This window comes from Pinus tabuliformis, chromosome 7 (assembly GCF_031772625.1).
Source record: "Pinus tabuliformis cultivar Carrire ecotype Pingquan chromosome 7, CPIR1, whole genome shotgun sequence".
Lineage (NCBI taxonomy): Eukaryota > Viridiplantae > Streptophyta > Pinopsida > Pinales > Pinaceae > Pinus > Pinus tabuliformis.
In genome coordinates this window covers 674149412-674159140 of record NC_142293.1, presented here as the reverse complement: position 1 = coordinate 674159140, position 9729 = coordinate 674149412, and positions in this window count along the sequence as shown.

The window sequence follows — 9729 nt, the reverse complement described above, 5'->3', positions numbered from 1 at the left end:
TCTTCATATAACTCATGTTGTGATCTATGGGAAAATAACTAATCTGCTTGTTGTGATGATTCAAAACTGCATTTTCAATGTCATCAATCACCGGCAATCATACATGCACATGAAAATACACCATTGATACATACTAGGATGACATAAAGTTTGAATTGGTCATTTTTTTCAAAGCACTTTCTTTTTTGGTTTGTTAGTATGTTCATGGCTTGTGGGACTAGTCTATTGTCTAAGAAACCATGATTCTTTTGGGTATTGAAGCCATTAAAATTACCTAGGAGCCACACTTTTTTGGGCCACATCAATCCTTCACATGACTGGATCTTTTTTAATGCTTCCTCCCAATTATCGTGAACTTCAAACTTTCATTGCCTTATATAATGGATCCCTTGAAATCCAATCATGCTAATAAGATTTGACCTTTTTGCATATTCAATCATGCTAATAAGATTTGACCTTTTTGCATATTCAATCATGCTAATAAGATTTGACCTTTTTGCATATTTTGGTACTAACACTGTTAGTATTGTATTTTGCATGTGCAATGCACCTTAGTTTTATAAAATGATGACTCTTTTGGTCCGTTGAGCAATATAACCAAATTTATTGTTATGAGTGATTTTTTATATGTATTTATGCTTAATTGTATTCTATTGCTAATACTGTTACTATTGTATATTTGCACATCCTCCAACTTCATTTTATAAAATGAGGAAATTTTTGAACTAATTTTGTGAGTTAATGCTTATGCACTCATGCAAAGGAAGGCAATTGGATGATGTCGCCCGACACTTGTAGCATTTTATTTTTGTATGTGCAATCCGCCTAGAGCTTTATAAAATGATGAAATTTTGTTTGCTAGACGATATGGCTGATCACTATCCATCTATCAAACTAATGATACGAGTTAAATGTTCAATATTTGTGTGCTTTTGTGAAAAACACAATGTTAAGACCTGATGTAGAAAGAGCTTTCATGGATTACAACTTCCATATTTATCTTTTAAATGTAAATGTAAATGTAAATATGATTATAAGTTGTGTGCAATGAGACGTAATGTAAATATGATTATAAGTTGTGTGCAATGAGACGTAATGTAGGAAGGGAGCTCATATAAGGTAAATGTTTTTGGATTTTTTAAGACTACAATTTAACTGAAACCTCTTCATTTATTACGGCTTCAATATTACTTCAATGCTATATATATATATATATATAGATATAACTTGTTTCCCAAATAATTTTAGAAGGAATTCCAACCGAAAAAGATGCAAATTGGAAATAATATTATAGCTTCTAAATGGTTTGACTATGCAAGGCAACTCTATGAGCAGGGTCCCAAGGTTGATCCTCCTCCCTTGGTGAACACTGATACTGAACTCTTCATGGTACAAGAGGTAGAGATGGGTATCAAGAAGTTGGGTGTTGGAAAAGCAAAAGACTTAGTTGAACTCCAAGCAGAATATCTAAAGTGGGGCTAAAAAATTCTTGCATCTCACATTACAAAAATCTTCAACAACATCATACAACAAGGGCTCCCCACAGATTGGACAGTGAGTCTAGCAATACCTCTTTTCAAGAGCGGTGACGTCAATAATCCCTCCAATTATAGGACCATCACGATCAACCCTTTGTTTGCAAGGCTATTTGGAAGCATGCTAGAAAATAAAATTAGCAAGTGGACAGAAGAAAGAGATAAGTGTGCTAAAGGGCAAGTAGGTTTTAGACCTAAACATTCCACAGTTGATCATTGTATAACTTTAAGGCACATCATCAAAAAAATGTGGGAGAAAAAGGAAGAAGTCTTCTGGTGCTTTGTTGATTTCAGAAAAGCATTTGACTCGGTTCCTAGGGATAAGCTTTGGCACAGAATGGAGGAACTTGGGGTTCCTAAACATTTGAGAGCAACTGTGCATAGGCTGTATGAAGAGGTGAGAGTCAAAATTAGAACTTTAGCAGACATTTTTGAAAGTTTTAGAAGCGATATCGGGGTCAAGCAAGGTTGCCCACTGTCTCCTACCCTTTTTGGTTTATATATCGACAAGCTTGAGGAGTGGTTAAATTCACAATGGGGTGATGGTATCTATTTGGGCAAGTTTGTTATAAGGCTTCTTTTGTATGCAGATGACATTATTCTTATTGCTAAATTGGCGCTTGGTTTGCAAGAGCACTTACTATCCCTCGAACATTTTTTGTACAACTGTGGGGATGCAAGTTAATATCAGCAAAACGAAAGTAGTGGTCTTCTCTAAGAAAAGAAAACATAACCAGCATAAGTTTTACTTTGAAGGCAACATTATGGAAGAAGTTGCGAACTACAAATACCTCGGAGTTGACTTCAACAAAAATCTAAGCTGGACTGGTTGTAGAAAGAAAAGAACTTTGGGGGGTTGGAAAGCATATTATGCTTTTCAAAATAGGTGTAGAAAGGTAGAGTTATGGGATTGGAACGCCACTCAAACTCTTTTTGGGCTTCTAGTGATTCCGGTAATTCTATATGGTTGTGAACTATGGGTCAGCAGTACATCTGAAATGCAGTGGAAACAAATTGAGAAAATTCAGAAGCGTTTGATTACAAACAAATTTAAGATTAAAAGTGCAGTTCTTTACGATATCTTGCTAAGTGAAACAGGGACCGTTCCTATTGAAGCAATTGCTATGGTGGGAGTCATAAGGTATTTAAAAAAAATTGAGCAAATGGAAGAGGGTAGATGGCTTGAGGTTGTCTTTAATGATAGATTGTGCAAGAGCAAAAAAACTTGGGTGTAACAAAAAAACAAATGGTTTAGTAAATGGGGTATTTGCTTGAACGTGTGTCCCATAAACAACAAAGAGATAAAAGCTTTTGTTATGGAAAAGTTCCATAAGCATATTTGGGACAAGGAGCTAGGAAGAAAGAAAAATTACTATATTGAAGTGTTTAATCCCACTCATAATCATCAACCAAAGGCATACATAGAGGCCAATATCTCTTGGAGAGCCAAAATTCTTATTGCTTCAGCTAAGGACTAATTTTCATTAACTACGTTGTGAAACAGGGCACTGGAAGAGGCCAAAGGAAATGTGGGAGGAAAGAGTATGCATTTTTTGTTCTTCCGGAAAAGTGGAAACAAAAAAACATTTCGAATGTGAGGTTTTCAAAGAAAACATGGAAAGTTATGCAGATACACTAGCAGCTAGCTCTTGGGATAATCTATTTAGCGAGAGGTTTGTCGAGAAGCTGGGAGCATTTATTTTGAAGCTTCACAGAAAAAGGGCCGAACACATCAAGCAGATGAAGAAGCAAGTTGTCCCATAGGCTATCTTTAGCCTCATGGACGTTAAAAATAATTTCTTTCTTTCTTTCTTTCCAACCAGTGATGGGTGTGACAGAGATATTTGTGAAAAATGGTCTTAATTTATGGGAGGAATAATCCCTTGTTGCAAAGTATTAAAGTATTAATAATATGAGGGCAAATTTTTTTTATTGAATGCCAAAATGTGTGCAAGAATCATTTAAAATTTATCTTTAGATAATTAAGATAAGCTTTGGATAAGACAACTATAAAAATTTTAAGGTTTTATTTAAGCATTGTTCGATGGAGGTTATCATTTTACAACTTATATAAATGGTCTAGATAAATGGAAAAGCTCTGGGAAGTTCACTTACAAAACATACAATGGGGCAAGTGTTGTTGACTACTTTATTTGTTCACAAAGCTTAATAGAAAGGATATGTGAAGTTAAGATTGGAGAGCATATGTGGGACTTAAAATCAAGCCATAACCCAATTTATATAAAGCTATCTTGGTTAGAAGAAAGTCAACATAGGAGGAAAACCCAATGTTCTCGGCAATCGATATCAAGGGGCAAAATTTTTCTGACACAAGAAAATTGCATTATTCTCAAAACAATGTTGGAGAGATCAATTCAGAAAGGGAAGAGTGGCTGCCAAAGTCTCAATAGTCATGAGTTAACAAATATAATTTAGAGTGCACTTGAGAAGTGCAAAAGAGAAAAGAATAGGAAATCTGAATCCAATTGTTTTCCTGTAAATGTTTGGTTTGATGAGGAATGCAAAATGACAAAGAAAACCTTGAAAAAGGCAGGCGAGGAGAGGGTGACTATAAAGCTATATAAGCATATTGTAAAAAAGAAAAAATGTGTGTTCATGCAAACAAGATAAGAAGAGTTAATATATCTAGGCAAGAGTCATCCAAAGCGTTTTTTGCAAGAGCTTCAACCGAGGAAGAAGCAAATTGGAAATAATATTACAACCAATCAATGGTTTGACTATGCAAGACAATTCTATGAGAAAGAATCAGAGGAAGAGCCTCCTCCTAGGATCAGCTCAACCACAAAGCTTTTCACATTACAGGAACTAGAGACGGGAATTAAGAATCTGAAAATAGGAAAGGTAAAAGACTTGGACGAACTTCAAGCAAGATATCTAAAGTGGGGAATGAACATTCTTGCACCACACATCATGGAAATAATCAGCAACGTCATTCGGCAAGGATTCCCAAAAGATTGGACAACTACTCTAGCAATACCCCTTTTTAAAGGTTGAGACATTAATAATCCTTACAACTATAGAATCATTATGATCAATCCTTTGTTTGCCAAACTCTTCAACAACATGGTGGAAAATAGAATCAATAAGTGGGGAGAAGTCAAAGAAAAGAGGGCAAAAGGGCAAGTAGGTTCTAGGCCGAAGCATTCTATAGTAGATAATGTTATCACATTGAGACATTATTGAAAAAGTTTGGGAGGGCAAAGAAGTATTCTGCTGCTTTTTTGACTTCAAAAAGGCATTTGACACATTCCCTAAGTTGTGGAGTAGAATGGAAGAACTTGAAATTCCTTTGCATTATAGAGTTGTTGTCCATAGGCTTTATGAAGAGGTAAAAGTCAAAATTAGAACCTCAGTAGGCATTTCAGAAAGCTTTAGAAGTGACATTGGAGTCAAGCAAGGCTACCCTTTATCCCCTACCCTTTTTGGTTTATATATTGATAAATTGGAAGAGTGGCTAAATTTGTAAGGTGGTGATGGTGTTCGATTGGGGAAGTTTGTGTTAAAGCTTCTTTTATATGTTGATGACCTTGTATTGATTGCTAAATCGACCCAGGGATTGTAGATGCACCTATATGCCCTTGAGCATTTTTGTAAAGCAGTGGGGATGCAAGTCAATACCAACAAGACCAAAATAATGATTTTCTCAAATAAAGAGAAGCAGAGCCAACATACATTCTTCTTTGAAGGCAACATTCTTGAAGATGTAAATGAATTCAAGTACCTCAGGATTGATTTCAACAAGAAGCTTAATTGGGAGCACTGTAGAAAGGAGAATTTTAGGAGGGTGGAAAGAATTATATGCTCTTCAAAAAAAGATGTAGAGAGGCATAGTTATGGGATTGGAAAACAATAAAAGTGCTTTTCGGGCTCCTAGTTTGTCCAATGATATTATATGGGTGTGAATTGTGGGCTAGCAACAATCCTGTCTCAAAATGGAAGCAATTTGAGAAAATCCAAAAAAGCTTGATCATGAGCAAGTTAAAAATAAAAAGCTCAGTTTCTTATGACATAATGTTAAGTGAAACAGGAGCAACTTCTATCGAAGCAATTGCTATGGTGTGTCTCATAAGGTATCTTCAGATAATTGAGCAAATGGGATAAGGTAGATGGCCTAAAGTTATCTTCAATGAAAGAATGAGTGAAAAAAAAAGAAATAATGGATGAGACAAAACAACAAATGGATGCAAAAATGGAATATTTATATCAATGCATGTCCCACAAATAACAAGGATTTGAAGAGTTACGTTATGGAGAAGTTTCGTAAGCATATATGGGGAAAAGAGTTGGGTAGAAATAAGTACTATGTTCAAGAATTCAACCCCATGTGTGATCTCCAACAAAAAGGGTACATTGGAGCTATAGCATGCCATGGAGAGAAAATATTCTTATTTCTCAATTAAGAACTAACTCGCATCAATTATGGTGCAAAACAGGTCGGTGGAAAAGACCTAAAGAAGCTTGGGAAGAGCGGGTGTGTACTTTTTGCACGTATGGGGTAGTGGAATAAAAAAAACTTTTCATTTTGGAATGTGATACTTTCAGAGACATCAACGACAGTTACAACAATATGTTAACATCGGTTCCCTGGCATTGTCTTTTCAGTGAGGGGACTGGTGGAAGGTTGGGTCAGCTCATCATTAATTTGAATAATAAGATGATTGAATTGCAAAAAGCAGGGAAGCTACGGGTCCCATAGATTATAGCTAGTCTCGTGGACGTTAAAATTTCATTCATTCATATAACAAAGGTTAACATGATTTGCATTACCAATTGGGCTTCCAAAGTTGTACAACAACTCATAACCATTGTATATAAATAGGAGGGATGTTAACATGTGTAAAAGGAAATTTATAGGAATTTTTATTATATTTAATTTATTTATGTTTTTTTTTAGTATTTATTGTATAAGGTATTTTTGAGTGTGGAATTAGTGTTTTTTGATATTCTTCTTTTAATTTGGTGTATTGGTGGAATTAACAAATAGGGTAGGTTTTACGTGCTTAATACAAGGTTGATTTTCACTGTTACCACTATAACCTCTAGGCATATGAACATAGCTCCTCATGCGGCACACATGGTTAGTTGGGGTTTGAATCAATGACATCACAAAGTGTATCTTAATAGTGCACTCTATGCCGATTGATCCACACCTTGGATGCATGTGGAGTAAATTATTATCATAGAATATATTGTCCAAATCCATGAATTGGGCATTATTAGGGTCTTTGGGTGTTCCTTGGCATTCATGTGGTTGAAACTTGCATTGTACTACCCCTAATGTTGGAAATATTGTTGTCATTGATGTCAAAGGCAAGGGGATACTATAGATGTCCAAGATAAAGTTTGTAAGATGAAGATTGTTGGAAATATTGTTTTGAAGTCTTGATGCCTAGTTTGGATCCCCTATTTTTGAAAGTCTTTTTACTCTAAAGACCTAGCTCAAATCTAAGCAAAGGATATATGGTTGAAAAGATTATTGCAAGACCTTTCCAACAATATATGGCACTCTCAAACCCCATAGGAATGAGGTGATATGAAGATTTTGTTAGGTAAACCCAACCAGAAGTACATGTTGGCTCAACCAAGTTTTTACAAGTCGGTCCCACAAGTGAACACAAAAACATTATAAACAATGGATATATGAGCGCATTTGAAGTGTATCCAAGCAAGAAGATCAAGTAAGTACGCAAAAGAGATCTGAGGTGCACAAGAGGTGCTAATGAGTATTCTTGGGGTTTAAAGTTGTGTAAGAGGAGTTTGAGGAGTTTTCTTAGAGTGTCAAGGGTGTGTTATGAAGAACTAAGGTATATTATGTTGTGAAGTGCATTGTCTTGGGGTTGCGATGTTATGAAGTGCATTGTTTTGGGGTTGTGATGTTGTGTAGTGAACTAGTTTGGGATTATATTACGGGGAATGATACTATGAGGTTGGCTAGGGCATGAAGGATAAATTTGACTAGGCTTTGAAGCTATGATTGGAGTATGAAGCAAGGAGAGGTGTTGGAGCATAAAAGTTAAGGATATGATGATAATGTGAAATTCATGAAGTATGAAGCACACAGGGGAAGTTAGAAGTACTCCATGTATGAAGACATTAGGTTGTTGCTTAACCAAGGAGACCGGTGTTTCCAGTAGGTTGGCGCCTACACAATATCTTGCTGAGTTGATGCTTAGCTAAGGAGATCGATTTATAAATTCAAGTTTTGTGGTTTTCTTTTGTACGAGTTTTCATGTCAAACTGTATGTACTATAATTTGAGTTTGTTAGTTTTTGTAGCATCGAACAGGGGCTCTAGTCTCGACTTTGGTCAAGGAGGCTAAGGAACACAAGATCTCTAGAACCTAGAAAAAGTTTAGGAGAAGACACCTAGAGATGGCTCAATTAAGTTACAATTAAGTTAATTGATCAATAATTAAATATTTCCCAAGTCTAACTTAGAAAAGGTGATTAATAACCAAAATTAATTGATAAAGTTGAGAATTCTCTAGAAACTCACATGGATCTAGTTAGAGATGATCTTAGTCATTGATGGAGATCTAATCATGGTCGTTGGTTCACCAATGAGAGATTATAAGAGCAACTTGACGGGGATGGAGAACACACACTTGAGGGGTTGAGTTCCTTGGCAGATTGAGTTATCCAACAATAGTGATTGAGTAGGGAAGAAGAGCTGTAGCCAGAAGGGACGCAGAGACAGAGAGATCAGAGACAATGATTCCGAAGGAGTTTCCAGTTCTGGAGAGGTGGTAGCAAAGAGGCCGAGTTATTCCACAAGAGATTGCACGAGGATCTGCGCATACAACTTTAGTATGGCAGTTTGATTTAGCTGAGTAGGGGGTCGATGCAGTGGCCAGAGGGTCAGAGGATCACTTCCAGTAGCAGCAGTAGGCAAAACGACTTAATCAGAGGCATATTCAGGCTGTGTGTATAAGGGTCTACACAAGCACTGTGCAGGGGCTTGTGCAAGGGTTCTTGAAGCCCAATTTTCTAAAGCAGGTTATGTTGGGATTGCTTGTGGAGAGAGAAAATTCTCTTTAATAATTTTGGCCAAATTATTTGCTAAGGATTGCTAGTTTTGGTCCTCCATATTGTACTCAAAATTTCACTAATGTATTATAATAATAAAACCCTCATTTGTTGCATCGGTTTTTGTGTATTAGGTTTTTACAAGGACATTTGTCCAAAAATAACGATGTCATTTTTATTGTGTGCTTTATTTCTTAGTTTGTAGTTTATTTTCCACATTATTTTTATGGTGAAGAAATTGTAGTGTGATTTATTCGTTATTTTGTCGTAACAAAATAAAATGCATAATTAATCAATTAGAAAAAAGATCCAATTGTTGCATTTCAAGGAATTTTCACATGGTATCAGAGCATTGGTGAAGACAAATTAGGAGCTTAGTAGCGAAGGAGAAATTTCTTTGTTCAAAGGGAGTCTGAGCGAATTTCTTCCAGATCAATGCAGAGGACCAACCAAACAGTTCGAATTGTTGGGTAGAGGTTTCGATTTCCAGTTGCAGGTGCAGGAAAAGTTCGAACAAGCTCAATAGAAATTCTAGCAAGCAATGGTGTTGCCAGGAAGCAGTTTTGATGAGCAGATCAGAGAGTTCATTATGCAGATCTGGGCGCATTTGTTTTTGTAGCAATTTTGCAGTAGCAAAATCAACGCTAGGTGGAAGAGAAATAGCAGACATAGGATGAGACTTCTAATTTTCTCAAAGGGTTTCCAGATCCAGGTTCAGGAGGAAATCGACAAATCCCAGTTGTAGCAAGTCGTGCAAGTTTTGCCAGAGTAGCCAATTTGAGTTGTCGAGATTTCATATTGTGTGCCATTTCCCAGAGAAAGACATCTAGAAGGCTAAGGGGTAGTCTCAGTGAGAAGTTGAACGAAGTACATTGGTCGAAGAAGGATTTCTGAGGCAAACAAGAGCATATCTACACATTCCTTAGGGAGTGTGAGTAACAACAACGAGGCCACAAGGAAGAGAGTGAGTTTTCAGCGACAATCTCCAGTTATTTGAGTTTCCCAGATTTTACAGTATTCAAATATGGTCATATGAGATTGCCAAAAGAGGTCGTGTGAATTAGCCATAATGCATATCTGGGCAACAATACGACTTCCAGTTGCCGGAGATAGGTGCCCAAGATTGTGTGAGGTGTTTAGTGCGAGTT